Source organism: Protopterus annectens, chromosome 2.part1, assembly GCF_019279795.1.
Source record: "Protopterus annectens isolate FY-2018-M chromosome 2.part1, PAN1.0, whole genome shotgun sequence".
Taxonomy (NCBI): domain Eukaryota; kingdom Metazoa; phylum Chordata; order Ceratodontiformes; family Protopteridae; genus Protopterus; species Protopterus annectens.
This window is the reverse complement of record NC_056729.1, coordinates 1,599,862,758-1,599,880,116: the sequence shown is the minus strand read 5'-3', so window position 1 is coordinate 1,599,880,116 and position 17,359 is coordinate 1,599,862,758. Positions and strand designations below refer to the sequence as shown.

The window sequence follows — 17,359 nt, the reverse complement described above, 5'->3', positions numbered from 1 at the left end:
ATTTTCATTCCCCTTGCTGAATTCCATGTATTGTTGTCATAAGAAGCTAGTACACTCTTCTTGCCTTACATCTCTTTTCTTATCATCCCTTTGATGTCCTGCTTTCCTTGTAAAGATTAGAACTTTTTTAAGTCTGATACTTAATTAATTTTGTAGAAAAAGGTAAATAAAAATTCCTGGGAGAATGTGCCAGGAGTAAACAAAAGACAAAGTAATAGTAATCCAACCTAAGGCACAAAAAACACAGCAGACTGCAGTAAAATCTCGAGGATTTAATAAAACAGACTTGAGGTTAGCACTTTCACACTTAAAGTGCTTTTTCAAACCATAAAAACAAACACATCCTTACATAATGCACATAACTGAACAATTAAGCAAATAAAACAAACAGTAACTTATTAATGGTAAGACCTCTGGATTTTAAATGAGGTTTTAAAGAAACCTTCCCATTTAAGCCGGGTGACTTATCAACTTGTAAATTAAGTATCCAAATGAGTTCCCTCAGCTCTGTATGGTTCCTTAAATCACTACCACGTTGACTTTCACAAATCACTTCTATCACCCTAAAATGGAAAATATGGGTAGCATCAGTCTCTAAGGTATGCTTAGCAATTGCACTCGTAGTATCGCTTACTCCTGGCACATTCTCCCAGGGAATTTTCTTTATCTTTTTCTATGTTTGTTGACTTCGTTTTCCCTGGGACATGATAGGACTCACTGAAGTAGTTGAACTGGATTATGTGCCTGCTGTCAGTGGAAGAAGAGAAGGTTTTGAATGGTTTAACCTAACCGTTTAATACAAGTGGAATATAATCCACTGTTGCAGCATAAAGGTTTGAGCAATGATTTGAATGTGGAACTTCTGTCTTTTAACGTTGACTCAATGCACAGTATTTTGAAAGAACTGGAGAATGATACATATAAATTAAAATGCATGCAGTGGCAACGCCTCCATCTTAAGGCTTGCCTGCATTTTTATGTTATACCGAGGGGACTGAGGACTTTGAAAATTTCGACTTATGAGACACCTATGTTGACATTTTGAGCAAGTGGCAGAAGTTAAATCTAGATTTGGGCTTTGCATATATTCATTTACTTACTGATTTTTTTCAAGCCCTATGACCTAGAGCTGGCCACAGACTAATCAAGTAACCAATCAGCCATCAGTGCCTGGCCCTGATACAGTTGAGATTGGGCAGAGTGATGAATCTAACACCAATCAGAGCGACACTTTCGCCACTCCTCCTGAAGCACCATTTCTGGTTGAAATATCCAGTCCCCGTGGTTCCACCTCTGAGGGCATTATTGATGAGCCACTAGTTGTACAAAGAAGAACAAACTTTGCTCTGCAGATTAATAGACAACATGAGTCTACATCTCAGGATTTTTCCTCAATACCTCTCCCTTTACCGATGAAATATACAGCAATGGAAGACAGGGGGAGATCACTCAGCAGAGGGAGGAAACGGAGGAGACAGCAACCCGACCCTCTCTCCTCATCAACGATGAGGCGCTACCTACAACAGACAAAGAGTCCTTAATTGTTAATTTATCTTGTAAGTACCTAACTCCCCTTCAGGTCTCTGTGCTGGAACTTAGTTTATCTTTTATACCAGCACAAAAGGCAAGATTTAGTGATGTTGTACTTGATATTAGGTCATTTGCCAGGAATGCTATGCTCAGAACTGTTTTTCTTGCTAACAGTCAGTCCTCCACTTTCCAGAAGCCGAGTACCAGTGTTAAATCCAGCCTTTGAAATTTTTGTAAGAAATGTGCGTCGGATTTGTTTAAACTGTTTTATAATGAAAATGGTACTGATGGGACAAAGTCAATAATCATCATCTTCTTTCAGCTGCTCCTGTTAGGGGTCGCCACAGCAGATCAACTGTTTTCATTTCTTCCTGTCGTCTGCATCTTGCTCTGTCACACCAACCACCTGCATGTCCTCTCTTACCACATCCATAAACCTTATCTTAGGCCTTCCTCTTTTCCTGTTACCTGGTAGCTTCATCCTTAGCATCTTTTCCCCAATATACTCAGCATCCCTCCTCAGCACATGTCCAAACTAATGTAATCTTGCCTCTCTGGCTTTGTCTCCAAACCTTCCAACCTGGGCTGACCCTCTAATATACTTATTCCTAATCCTGTCCACCCTCATCACACCCAGTGCAAATCTTAACATCTTTAACTTTGCCACATCCAGTTCAAACTCCTGCATTTTTGTCAATGCCACTGTCTCCAACCCATATAACATAGCTGATTTCACTACCCTCTTGTAGACCTTCCCTTTCACTCTTACTGGTACTCGTCTGTCACAAATCACTCCTGACACTCTTCTCCACCCACCCCATCCTGCCTGTAATCTCTTCTTCACCTCTCTTCCACACTCACCATTACTCTGAACTATTGATCCCAAGTATTTAAACTCATCCACCTTCGCCACCTCTACTCCTTGCATCCTCACCATTCCTCTATCCTCCCTCTCATTCACACACATATATTCTGTCTTAGTCCTGCTGACCTTCATTCCTCTTCTCTCTAGAGCATATCTCAATCTCTCCAGAGTCTCGTCCACCTCTGCCGTACTCTCACTACAGATCACAATGTCATCTGCAAACATCATAGTCCACGGGGACTCCTGTCTGATCTCGTCTGTCAACCTGTCCATCACCGTTGCAAATAAGAAAGGGCTCAGAGCTGATCCTTGATGTAATCCCACCTCCACCTTAAATGCATCCGTCACTCCCACCGCAGACCTCGTCAATAATAATTTTTATAATTTGACAAGGGTAGACAATGAGGCACTGAAGCAATTATGTGAGAACGATGATATTGTCATTAAATCAGTAGGCAAGGGATGGGCTGCTGTAATTCTTGATTATGGCTGTTATAGAAATGGCATTTTGTTGCTACTTGCTGATGAGACTGTCTATATGTCTACTGATGCTGGATATGTCAAGATGCTGAAAAGAAATATTGACAATATGCTCTGTGATTGTTTAGGTAGTCATTTAATAACTTCTACTTTGTTTGATTATTTAACAGTGGAACATCCCACCATACTCTCATTTTAAGGACTCACTAAGATTCATATGAATTTCTTTAAACCACCCCTCAGGCCTATAGTGTCTGGTAGGGGGTGGATTATGGAACCTTTCTCCATATTTGTTGAATGACATCTTAGAAAAGTTGTGAATGAGGTTCATTTTGTTTTAAGAGACACTAAGCAGTTTTTGAATGATTTCCATGTTTTTACAACACAGAATGGACCAACTACTGATTGTTATTTAGTAACTCTGGATGTGGAATCACTTTTTATGGTGAATCCCAAAGTAGGAATTGGGATGATCAAGCATTTTTTTACAGCAACACAGTGATTTTTCACCAACACTGATGGATTTGCTGTGTTTGTTTTTAGAGACTGTTCTGGAGAATAATGCATTTATGTCTGAGAATGCCATATTTCTCCAGAAAGTTGGCGTAGCTATGGGCACAGCTTGTGCCAATAGCTGTGCCAACATGGTCCTGGCTTCTTGGGAAGAGAAGTATGTTTTGCATGAACATGATTATATGCATTGTATTATGTTTTGACTTGTAGACACAATGCAGTTTTACGGAGGGATAACATGCATCCTGTTTTATTTATAAGAATATTTTGAAAGGTCACACACTATGGATGTCAAGATTGAATAATCTTGACCGGAGATTTGATAGTGATCTAGCTTGTTTAACATCTGAGTTTAGACAGAGATGATATTGAGAAAGAGAGATTGTGGATGCTTGCGTGTTAGCCCAAAGCCAGAGAACAAGTAGGGCTAGACCATATATTTCGGATTTGAGTACACACCATAATAAGATCTCCAATATCCAAATGGATGACCCACATGGACTTCCCATTAATGTATAATTTACTAGTGATGTAGAAGTGGTACGTAGAGTATTTAGCCATAATTGGTCCATTTTGCAGGCTGATGATACTGTATGTGATGTCATTGGTGATAAACCTGGATTGAGGTTCAAGAATAGAAAGTCATTAAAAAGACAACTATGTTACAAAGTGCATCATGATTCGGATAAAGGTCCTGGCTATGCACAGGGCATGAAGAAGTGCTATAGATGCAATTTTTGTAAATATATAGAGCTCTGCAGTATTTTCATACACCCTCATACTGGCTATGTATACCAGTATAAGATATCAGCAGATTGCCACAATCCTAATATCGTTTATCTTGCCACTTGTGTTACATGCAATAGATTCTATGTAGGTAAAAGCAGCAGCACTTTATATGAAAGAATAAGGGAGCATTTGTATACCACCCGGGTGGGTGATATTAGGAGTGCAATTGCTAAGCATACATTAGAGACTGATGCTACACATATTTTCCATTTTAGGTTGACAGAAGTGATTTGTGAGAGTCAACGTGGTGGTGATTTAAGGAACTATATAGAGCTGAGGGAACTGCGTTGGATACTTAATTTACTAGCTGATAAGTCACCTGACTTAAATGGGAAGGTTTCTTTAAAACCTCATTTAAAATCCAGAGGTCTTTACCATGAATTAGTTACTGTTTGTTTTATTTGCTTAGTTGTACAATTATGTGTATTATACAAGAATGTGTTTTTTGCTTTGTTTTTATGGTCTGGAGAAGCACTTTAAGTGTGAAAGTGCTAACCTCACATTTGTTTTATTAAATCCTCAAGATTTTACTACAGTCTGCCGTGTTTTTTGTGCCTTAAGTTGGATTGCTATTACTTAATTAATTTTGCATATATTTGATGTTTTAGTCGCAAGGTATTCCATCTGGAAAACATCCATTTTCATTAGAGGTAAGGTCAAGAAAAAAATCACTAAGGATATCACATCCTAAAAAGAACATGTACAAAGGCATGCATGACAAATATTTACAGTCATAGCTGTAGATTAAAATACAAAAACTGCAAATATTGCTCTTCATTATGTAATGAACATGAACCAAAGTTACATTTGCTATGAGTTTTAACAGAAGCTGGCAGGCCTGACCACTGACATCAAATAAGTGAACTGGTTAAAACTGAGTTCCTGCAGTAACTTCCACTCAATTAAATGCTGTGTTTCATATTTTCTACATGGTGTACGTACTTTCCACAAAGTATTTAGCAGTTAACCTCAGCTTGTCTAGTACAGTAATTAGGTAGTTCGTTACACGTGTCAGTTGGTATTTGATTAGGTATGCCAGTTTTTTTTTTTGTTGTTGTTCTAGAATAACTTGCACTGTGCCTGGTGCCTTATAAGCCTTCAGAAATAAAACAGATAACTGAAAATCAGTGTGTTTTTGTTCTTCCTTATTAGTATGGTTTTGTTTTATAAACACCTATCTTCTATAAAATAAACCATAACCACCATAGTGCAGAGCTGAGTAGCCACTATTAATATTTTATTTGTAGCAGACACAACTCTCTCCAGACCACTACCAATAATATGAACCTTCTGGTCTTTTGTCCTTGACCATGTGATTGCATATTCAGCCATCTCCTAAATCGTAAGATGTTCTGAAATTCTAATTACTGGCTATTGTCGACCCGGACAGAAGTTATTATTAATAATTCATCAGATTCACTAATAAATAAGAGAAGAATGTAGCGCTAGTGCATTAATGCACTTTAGTATGCATGATTTGCAGAATGTCTGGTTATTATGGTCAATTAATCCCTATCTCTGAATGTCTAGTAATCAGTCATAATCTATACACAGGGCACCATTTGTCTCACTAGGGAATTGTGATGATGGTTGTATCAAATGACCTAAAGGCTATTTTCTATATTATAAAAGAACTAGAAGCAGTCTACAAGTCTGGGATATAAATTTAAATGGTAACATGACAAACAGGAGGATAAGTATACATCCCAGGTGTGTGAATGAAGAAGTCCCTCTGATGCAGGCTGCTTCTGATAATTGATTCCTGGCACCAATATCTAGCAAGTGTCCACTGGAAGTCCTGCATAACTGGGAGATGCAAAGCTGTTGAGGGTCACATGTGTCCAAGACAGGCATGCCACTGGAATGTGTATACTACTTATGAATTTACCCTGTTATATTTTATTTTTATTTTATTTGTTTATCTGATGTTCATTAACCAGGTAAGTGAACTGCCCAAGGAACCTTTTCTGCCACAACCCCAGACCAATCAGGCAGTAGTAAAGTATGAATAAAATACATACAAATTACAATAAGATGCTGGCACACTGAAAAAAAACTGATAGATGCAAAAAGAACAACTATTTGAAAATCTAGCACAGGAGACAACACTGACACTACAAAAGATGGATAACATATGTAACTCATCGTCCCCCTGTACTCATCACTTATTAGACCTATGATTGAGTACAATGCCCCGTTCGGAATGTATCTGACCAGACACCTGCTGCAGCTTGAAAGGCCCCAAAAGTTCCTCACCAAAAGGATAAAGGGTCTCAAAAATATATCTTATGCTGCCCGACTGAAAGAACTCCAGCTCTATTCAGTCTCATACCGCTTGCTCAGAGGTGACCTGTGCCTGACATATAAGGCCATGTCAAACCCAGATTTGATGAATATGCTTCACCTCAAAAAATCTAGATCCCTCAGAACCACAAGGGCGGGAGACTTAAACCTTGACACGGTTATAAATAGAACGTGCTGGAGGGACAGATTCATCACCCAGAGACTCCCTATGCTGTGGAACAAAATCCCGGTACATGTGAGGCAGAGCACCTCTCTGGTCTTGTTCAAGAGGAATCTTGACCAATGGATGGGAGATTGCAGATATACCCCAGGGATTACTTCAGAGTCACTGCTTGACAGAGGCACAGCAAAATGATAGGCATAGTTTTTATTCAAACTAAAGGGGTGGCGAAAGCCACATAACTATGGGCTAGGCTTATAAATGCCCTTGGGCAGATAGCCTAGTATGAACCTATGAACCTATGAACCTATGAACTTTTAGTTAACTTGAACTTTGAAAAGCAAAATAAAAATATACCTACAAGAAAGCAGAAATTGTAAAACAGAATACGGTTTATTTATTTAATAAACTTACTGAGTGATTTATTTAGTTTTGTTCATTTTGTAGGAGGTAGTACTCGGTAGAGTAAAACAGTGACGGAAAACGAGAGAGATGGACGGCAGATGGATGCTGTGAAGAAAGGAAATGAGTATGTTGTGATGGGCTCAGCTCATGGTAAGCTTTTTCTCAGTTAATGCATGTTTCTGCATCACTGTAACTTCCTGAATTGAAGCGCTAGTCTGTGTTCCACCAAAATGTAGCATTTGGGTTAGAAATATAGATCTGGACAATACTCGGGGGTGGGGGGGCTTGGTTGTGATGCTAGATATGTCTTTACCAGCATATTCATTTAAAATTAACAGTATATATTTTTGTACAGGATAGTCCAGAAGCAATAGAACAGTTATTATACGAAGCCTAAAATACAAATCTCTTAAAACTATTACTTCATATAAAAACAGATCTTACCCTACCTTTTATCTGTAAGTCAGAACAAACTTGGAGATAGATGCCTTATTATTTGAGAAGAGTGTGGGGTGAGACTCAGTTCTACTCAAATGTTAATATTCGGTGTCATGCACCATCCTATATTTCAGGACACTGCATACTTGGAAAAGTAGATACGGTGTGTATAATTGTTTTGCATTTATTTTCCATATAGTTGAACACTTCTAAAGCACAGAAACATGCATCTTGTCAACTTTATAACCAATTCTGCAGTGGTTACTAGATGTAATACTGTGGCATACATTATGGGTACAACCTCTTTAGGTTTTTTGCAGGCTTGACCAGTCTGTTGCTGATCTTCACTCTGATAAGATGTCTCCACAGTCCCTTCTTCCTTGTAGGAGGGAATTCAATTCTATTCTGAGGTAGCATTTTGCATACATTTGAATAGTTAAACCATTTGCATACACATTTTATATTCTTTTTAAAACTCTTCTACCTTGAAAACATCCAATATTGAAAGCATCTGACATTTTTTTGCAGTAATTTATATTTTGCAGTAACACAGAAAATATTTTGCTTATAATATCTAATTAAATTATAATCTGAAAGAATGCTTTGCTGTTAGCACTAACTTGATTATCTTTTCAAGAACCATCACAAGCGTATCTCTCAACCTCTTAATGCAAGAAATCTGGACAAAGCCCAACAAAAGAGGGGGTACAAAAGCCCCAAAATAGGGACGTATTTTAAATATTGCTCTTATACACTTAGAAAGTTGCTACAGTAACAGGGTTTGTTTTAACATACAATTTTCTGAAGTACGTGAAGTTGAAATCTGTTTCTCAGAAGTCCAGGTGAAATTAGATGGCCTGCAGCTTACCAGGTTCGCTGATGATTGCAAACTGGGTGCAATCATTGAGTCCCCAAACAAAGTTAACATATTTCAAAAGGGGCCAACACAGACAAATGACTGGTGCCAAAGCCATGGACTAAAACTAAATGCAAAAAAGTGCATTATTATCCCCTTTGGCAAAGAGGAAGTCCCTGCAAATTACCATATTGATAGCAGTCCCCTAAGCTCAAACCCAGTGGTGCGAGATTTGGGAACACAGGTTGATAGCAATGTAATCTTCAATCACCATTGTCCACAGTGATAAGAAAAGCCTTCTATGTTGCACATCTCATAAGTAAGGGCATAGCATTCAAGACTAAGGATGTTATAACTCCTCTGTACTTGACCCTCATCAGACACTAATAGAATACAATGATCTCTTTTGCATGTACCTCACCAGACACCTGCAGCAGCCGAAGAGACCACAGAGGTTTCTCACCAAGAAAATTCACAGCCTCCAAAACATGACCTACATGGAAAGACTGAAAGCCCTGTGACTGTATTCTGTATCCTACAGGCTGCTGAGAGGCGACTTGTGCCTGACCTACAGAACAGTCTAACCCTGCCCTAATGGAAATGCTGCACATCCACAAATCAAATGGGACAAGAGTGACTCACTCCAGGGATCTCAATCTAGCCTGTGACATTAACAAAACATGCTAGAGAGACAGATATATCTCCAGAGATTGTCACTCCTCCAGAATAAACTCCCAGTTTATGTGAAGCAGAGCTCCTCAATGACCCTATTAAAGCGAAACCTAGGCAATTAGAAGGAAGACCGTAAATTCACCCCAGGGGTAGCACCTATGTCCCTCTTGGACAGGGGGAGTCAGTGTTGATCATAGACTCGCTCTGCAAATAACAACCATCTAACCAAGGTCAAACACACACACACACACACACATGTGCGTGCATATGCACATGGACACATGTGCAGGCCTAAACATAAGTGCATGCGACTGCACTGCATGCATATGTATGGGTAATTTGGAGGCTTGCCATTTCAGTTTATTGGCATGCCTTTCAGATTTGGAAGGAAATTGAGCCATAAATAAAAACATGGAAGGAGGGCATACAGATTCCAGACCTAGGCAACCAGGGTGAGAATCAAACAATAGAACCAATAACTGTGAGGAAACAAAACTGACCAGTGCAGCACTGAATCTGAATAAAATATGCAGTAGATGCATATTTTATTTTTTTATGTCATTTCCATTATACGACAACTTGAATAAATTATGCTTTAATTTCATTCTATGAACTTAATCTTTCCCTGTCAGCCTCAGACAGCTGAATTATAAGTGACTTTATGGGGAATAGCACATGCTGCATTTGTTTAGCAGGGATGCATCTGTAGAAGGAATATCAAACAGTACTTAAGGTTAGGGTTGTACTGATGACGTCAGAGTTTGTCAGATTTGTTCAGTGAAGAGCTAAAGTGCAGTCTACCTAGTGAAATTTTGCATCACTTTTATATATTTTTAAGTTGATGGCATTCCAGGTAGTCATTATGAAGACATAAAAATATTCTGTCTATAAACCTCAGTACTTAACAGGCACTGCTTTTCTATTTTCTGTGAAAATAACGCAGAGTTCTATAATGTTGGCTGTCATGCGTATCAGAAAATAGTGATTTCATGGAACCTGATATAATTTCAGATCATGAAAATGGAATTTGATCTTTATATTAACTGTAAATTAGAGTTGCTGTTATTACCATTATTTTAAAGTATGTCAGATGTGAATAGAAAACAAAATCTTCTTAGACTTGTCGTATTCAAGTTAGGACTGATTAAAAAAAAGATGGTTTGTTAAAGTATATTTTCTGTTGCCACATGGATTTAATGCTAAGTAGACACCGTTGTTTTTCAGTGGACTCTTACTAAAATCCCAGGGAGGATTCTTAATTTTACAACCATGTTTATAACATAAAATGACCCACATAACACTCTGTGTATAGAAATAAATCAAAACAGCAGAGCAAACAAGTATACAAGGAGCCATACAGTTGGTCACAACAGAAATGAGAAATGACATCAGAGTCCAAAAACCATAATATATGGAATTATACCTCATGAAGAGAAAAAAGATTGCAAAACAGCAGATACAGAACCTTTGGATAAAGGGAAGGCACTGCTGAATGGGTACCTTAGTATTCCTGGTGTTGCCAACTCTATGGCATAGATGGATAATACCCTGACTTTGACCTAACCAACCCAGCTTTGATTAGTAGCTTGGGAACTAGAGAAGCTAGAAGCTGGCTAAAGGAGATAGAGAAATGAAAACAGAGTGTGTGCTTGCCTTCATTTGCGGATGAAGGACTTATGCCCAGAACTCTGCTCTCCGTGCTAAATCCCTGGTATAGACTGGGAATTGCTGAAGGTACTTTGCCTTTACAGGAGCAAGGCTTTACAGGGAATGTTTGTGTCAGAAGTTGGAGACATACCCTATGCAGACACCTATTTCACACCAGTCTTTGACATGATGGAGATGTGCTCTCTGAGCTCTCTCCGTCACTGAGTGCACAAATTGTGCAGTCAAAATGGAAACGTATTGATTATTAAGAGCTCAAAGATCATAAAGTAAATTAAAAAGTATAATTGGTGTTAACTGGGGTACTGTGGCATCCAAGCACAGGATTGTTCTGGCTGCTGTACATGTGGCAGGCCTCAGTCTGTCAGTGCTGGAATGTGTTCAAGAACAAGTCAGAGATACTGGGTGAGCAAATTGGTATATCTAAGGAAATGACTTTTTTGAGCTATGATACAGAATCGGAATTGCTAGACATAGTAAGGCCTTGCTGAGTCGAATTTTGGTGGTTGCCAAAAAAAAAACAACTACTAGAAAACGGAAATCAAAGTCTAAACCAACTTTACAAGAAGTAGCTAATATAGTAACAGAGATGACATAACTGGAATTGGGATCTTTAGAAAAGGGTAGGAGCAAATTATATAGAAAAATGGAAATTGTGGGAGTAATACATGCAGAGGAGGAATGAGGTTTAAAAGAAGGCAGGATATAAATGACCCGTGTAATGTTTGACTGACAATGACTGAATAGATTATAGTAATGTATAATGTTTGCAACTAAAATTATGTCAATATACTTTGTGATGCACGTTTGTAACTAAAATTGTCAGTATGGTTTGTTTTCTTTTATATAAATGCATGATTCCCTATGTCATACATAATAATTTAATAAAGATGTTTCTTGTTTAAAAAAAAAAGAACAGGAAGTCCTAGAAGTGAGATGCTGTCAAATGAGGACGGAGGGAGGATTTTATATAATAATACCTATTTGTTAACCAGCTAGGCCCACTGGACACACAGTCCCTTTTCAGGGGCAACCCGAGAACAATGTCTGGTTAAATGACTTGCTTAAGGTCAGATATTATGCAAATGAGGCTGAGGGAATTAAACCATCTATCAAAGGAACTTCAGCTCACAACCTTAACCTCCTTTGAAGTAAAAATAAAACCTGGACCCCCATCTAAGCATGGAATATACAAGAACTACTCTAAGGCTAACCTCTTGGTATTAAGTGATAACCTGGCAAAATTTCAAGCCCCCATAAACCCTGAGAACACCGCTGCCTATGCAGAACTGTTCACAGAAACCCTGTGTAAGCATGTTAATAGCTGCATAGAGGCAGTTGTACTCACCAGGAAGAAGTACAGAACTAACTCAAAAACACAAGCCACCCTGGTAGAATTACAAAATCAGTAGGCTGCATAACAGAAGGAAGAAAATCCTGGCAAAAATTAGGAAGTGCAGCACCCAGCAGGATAAAAGCACTCTTGTCAAACTAAGCAAACAACTCAGAAAACAAATAAAGTCTACCATATCCAAATTTGAGGTAAATTTGGCCTCCCAGACCAAGGAAAAACCACAAAGCATTTTTAGCTCTGTCCGCAACCTCAAAGGCAATGCACAGTTGTGTGCAGAGGTCATTGTAAATGGAGCCACTTATAATGAGCCAGAAGATATAGCAAACCTTGTGGCTGATAAATTCAGCTCCACCTTTACTCCTCTCTCACCTCAACTTTCCCTCAGAAAATACCATCAAATATAACTCCCCTACTATTATTAGGGAACAGGTCTTTAATACTTTCTTTAAGACCAAGAACACAGCATCAAAGGGGCCCAGACAATATCCCAGGATGCCTTCTAAATAGCATGAAACATGACCTGTCAGGGCCTCTGGAATTACTATTTAAATGTAGCCTCCAAACAGGCTTTGTGCCTCATGAATGGAGAACAGCAACGGTCATCCATCTGCACAAAGGTGGGCCATCAACAGATCCTGGAAACTACAGACCCATAAGTCTCACTTGTCTTATTTGTAAAGCCATGGAAAGAATTATCATGGAAATCACCAATAGAGATATAGTAAACCTCCAGACACTATCCCCAATCCAGTTTGGTTTCATCAAGGGCAGGGCATGCCTACTCGACCTAGTGAACTTCTTTAAGAAGGTAATGGATGAGGAAAAGCTGGTTCACACTGCCTACCTTGACCTGGCCAAGACATTTGACACAGTACCCCATTCGGGCATTGCTGACAAACTGAAGAGGTTAGGTACAAACTAGAATGTCACCCAGTGGATAGCCAACTGGCTCACAGACAGGACCCAGGAAGTTAGAATTGGGGAGTCCACCTCTACAAAGAGGTTGGTCACAAGTGGAGTCCATCAGGGATCCGTCTTTGAACTGTTCCTTTTTGGCATTTACTTCTCTGAAGTCAAAGCCAATGTCAGTGGTCTCTGGCTGAATAAATTTGCAGATGATTGCAAATTAGAAGCTGTCATTAAATCCCACACTGACACAAATGTTCTACATTAGGGGCTGACACAGACAAATAACTGGTGTCAGAGCCATGGACTAAAACTAAATGCCAAGACATACATAATAGTATCCTTTGGGAAGTCATCCACAACTGGTTATCATCAAATTGACAACACACCCCTTAGACTCGACCCAGTTGTTAGGGACTTGGGGACACAAATAGACAGTAATCAAGCCTTTGACCATCATGTAAACCAACTGCAAATAAATAAATAAATAAATAAATAAATGTGTGTACAGTAGTGAGGATATCATTCTATGTTGCTCAACCTATAAACAAAGGTATGGCATCTAGGTCCAAGGAGGTCATTGTTCCACTGTATTCGGCATTCATCAGACCCATCATTGAGTATAGTGCCCCCTTTGGTATGTAGCTAACCAGGCATATCCAACAATTGGAACGTCCACACAGGTTCCTCACTAAAAAAATACAGGGCATAAGTAACATGTACTGTGCAGACCACCTCACGGCCCTATCCCTGTATTCTGTCTCCTGCAGGCTGTTGAAGGGAAATATATGCCTGGCATACAGGGCATTGTCAGACCCCACCCTAATGGACCTCCTGCATATCCACAAAACAAACAACACCAGAATTACCCATTCTAAAGACGTAAACCTTGCCTGTGATATAATTAGGACCTGCTGGAGAGACAGGTATTTATCCCAGAGGCTACCACATCTCTGGAACAGGCTGTCCATCCATATAAAATAGAGTTCCTCCCTAACCCAAATCAGGTGTAACTTGGACAGTTGGATGGTGACAGGAAATTCATCCCTGATTTGGCACCTATGTCCCTACTGGACAGAGTCAGCCTGTAAATGGTCCATCTTCCGGGCCTCTGCTTGTAAATGTTTCATCTCCCAAGCCCCTGCTTACTCTTATCAAGGATATGGGAACTTGTCAGAGGTTTGGAATGGATGGCTAGGCTTAAAAAGGCCCTTGTGGTCATTAGCCTAGTAAACACTTATGAACCTTCTTCTTTCCTGTCTGCTGCCATCTTCCTAACATTTGATTTCCTTGGGCAGTGTAGAAAATGCGTTATGTACAGCAGTAACAATCTTTTACACAACATAAATAATTCCATGTATGACAGGTACAGATATTTAACTAATCTGGTGGCTTCATTTTTACAAAGAAATGTAGAATCTGAGAAGCATACACTTCCAACACAATCTTTAGAAAATCCCATTAAAATCTCTTATGCTGAGTATATAAAAAATCTTACCAAAGCCTCCTGGATCCAGGATAACTAGGTGAAAGTGTAAATCCATCAACTCCTCTCATCTCCTTCAGCCACACACTTAGCAAAGGGTCAAAACACTTCAAATTTACTACACCAGACTTCTTTTCTAATAAAAGTTTGTTGGTGACTCTGAACTTAGCTACACAGATTCTCCTCTCACTAGGCTGGACAAATACAGAGTAACAATATGTTGTCTATCAGGTGCCAGGATCTCTGACATCTTAAGAGCTCTAAAGAGTTTTTCATCTCACAAATATGAATATAACAATGTGGCGGTAGGCGTGGAAGTGAATGACTTGGGATATGCCGAAATATATGTCAGCACTCTCCCTGCATATGACAAACTTCAATAAGACACTGGTCCAGAGTGAAATCCTTCCTTCTCCAAGAATGATGCCTAGGTACAGAAAAAAGATAAATGGCTTTAACAATTGGTTAAATACTTGGTGTCATTGCAGGGGATGCGGTATGTGCCATCATGGAATGAAACACTTGACAGCTCAACTTGCTTTGTAAAGGATATCCTTTAGGATGAGAAGTCTGGAGATTTTGATTTTGATAAGTAAAGTTGTGGACGATATAAACAAAGGAGAAGAAGTGAGGATTGTGGTACGAGCTATAAATGAATTTGATAGTATAGAACACAAACTACTTTGGCAAGTATTATGTGATTATGGTATTCCAGAACAGGTGCTGATGGCATCAAAATCAGCATGTAACAATTAAAAAGTAGTAGTTTTGATAAATGGGTGGATGAGTGGGAAGATGTTAGTTAAATGTGGTATAAAGCAAGGGTGTTGAATGAACTGGCTGCTGTTTTCATTAGTAATAAATGCTGTGGCAGGTTACGTGCAGGAGAATATGAAGAATGCTGTGCATAAGATGAAAGGGAAAATTGAAATTCCTGTGTATGTATCTCATGCAGATGAATACGTCGTAATAGCCAAAATAAAGGTTGGATAAAGAAAAGTTTTCATAGTATTCATGAGAATGCTGAAAGATAATAGTTTGGAGTCAAGTAAAGAGAAGTCTAAAGGTTTTGGGGATGTAGTGAGGATAAAAGGAGTTTATTTTTGTAAACAAGTAATGTCTATTCTGGTGATTACGTGTGAGAAAAGTGAAATAATACAAAACAATGGAGAGATGTAGTGGGTCAGTTAAAAGAAATATGTACATTTTGTAAGACATTTAGGATGAGTTTCAGAAAGAAGGTTCAGCTAATAAATTTGGTTCTTTTAGGTCAGAATGCATATTTGGCAAGTGTATATATGTTATCTGGGGAAGTTGAAAACTAAATTATGAGTGCAGCGTTTCAGGTAATATGGGCCTCAAGGTTAAACCTTGTAAAGAGTGGATTATTGTATTTAAATGAAAAAGAAATGAGGTTTGTGTTTAATAAATAATGTTGTACATGTGTCTTTAGAATTTCTGTTGCTGTTGAAGGTGAATGAGAATGAAGGGACTGTGGCACAGATACATAGAACAAAATATGAAATGTTTAGGGAAAAAAATAAAGATTTTAAGCAGGTGAAAACGTTAGAAAACACTGATGTGGAAACTGAATATATGAGAAGTTCATAAGGCTAAGAGACAATGGTATGAAGAGACTTTGAATACATTTTGTATTGTAATTTCATGGGAAGATTTAGATAATAATATAAATGAATCTACAGTAAACTCTCAGTTAACCAGAACTCAACGAACCAGAAAAAAAAAATTGAAGAAATACAGTACAATTTTCATCTGTTGCACTTTCTGCCCCCTCCCCCTGCAGAAGCATACCTTATGTTTTTAGAGTTTTAGAGTTTTAAAAAGGAAGATAGGAATACATTCCCTCTCTCCCCCCTAAGAACAAGTCAGCCCAAACAGTATAGGGTACAGTACTAGTCAGGCCTATTTTTATAGTAACTCTCAAGCAACCAGAAATTGCAGTTATCCGGCATCTACCTACCCCATGGGTGCCGGTTAACCGAGAGTTTACTGTATACAGAAAAGATCAGATTTTATTGTGTGTTAATATATTTTTTTGTAAATTGTCTGTTAATAAGTTGCCAGTAAAAGGGATCAAATTGTGAAAGGCAGCAAGTAAAACAGTGTACTATTATTGCAAATAAGTACAGATTGTGGAGCACATTTTTACAATGTGAAAGGGTAAAGAAAGTGCAGGACAAAGTGTGCAAAGAGAAGCTTTTAGACGGGATTGCAAAAAAGACTTGTTAGATATGGATATGATCTTATAAGGACATTACCATAAGCAAGAACAAAAATATGCTGACTACACAGGAAGTTATTTGGTGCAATAAGGGTTATATGGTACCCAAGGACAAATTAAATTATGTTTAATAAAAGGTGAATGTTGTCAGTTATATTGAGAAAAATAACTCTGTGGTTATGGCAGAAGGGATGGAAGTCAATTTAAAGAGAATATGTTTTGCTTTTGTGAAGATTTGTAAATAGTTGTAAATAATAATGGGTGTAATTATGTCAATAACATTTTTGTATATATGATTTTGTAAATAAAAAAAATATTATTTTTGATAAATGCCATGGAAAATTTAGCATCGGCCTAGCTACCATCAACTCAGGCAGGAGGGACATCAGTTTATCATTTCATCATCTCATCTGAAGGATGGCATGGTCAGGAGTACAACCCACCCCCCAATACTGTACTACAGTGTCACTTTTGGAAAATTAGTCTAACAACCTGGTGTGAGAACAGGACCTACAATTTTCTTGTCTTCCAGCACCAAAGGCAAGTGTGCTGCCTTTAGAGCTACTTAGACTGCTAAGACCAAACATACTTCATTAATGGGCTTGGCAATTTTCATCATTGTTTAATAAACAGTACTAATAATGCGCAGACAGACCCACTCTTCAAACTGTGTAACCCACGTTTAGCTGCTGGT

General features: G+C 38.5%; 1 protein-coding gene across 1 annotated transcript in view; it reads left to right on the top strand.

Moving 5' to 3' along the window:
* The window catches only part of PHC2 (polyhomeotic homolog 2), a 2,832,203-nt gene that overhangs the window by 415,913 nt on the left and 2,398,931 nt on the right, over positions 1-17,359 (top strand). The window contains exon 2 of the mRNA XM_044063043.1: positions 7,089-7,196. The gene's annotated coding sequence lies outside the window, so the exon portion shown is untranslated. The remainder of the gene's footprint in view (positions 1-7,088; positions 7,197-17,359) is intronic.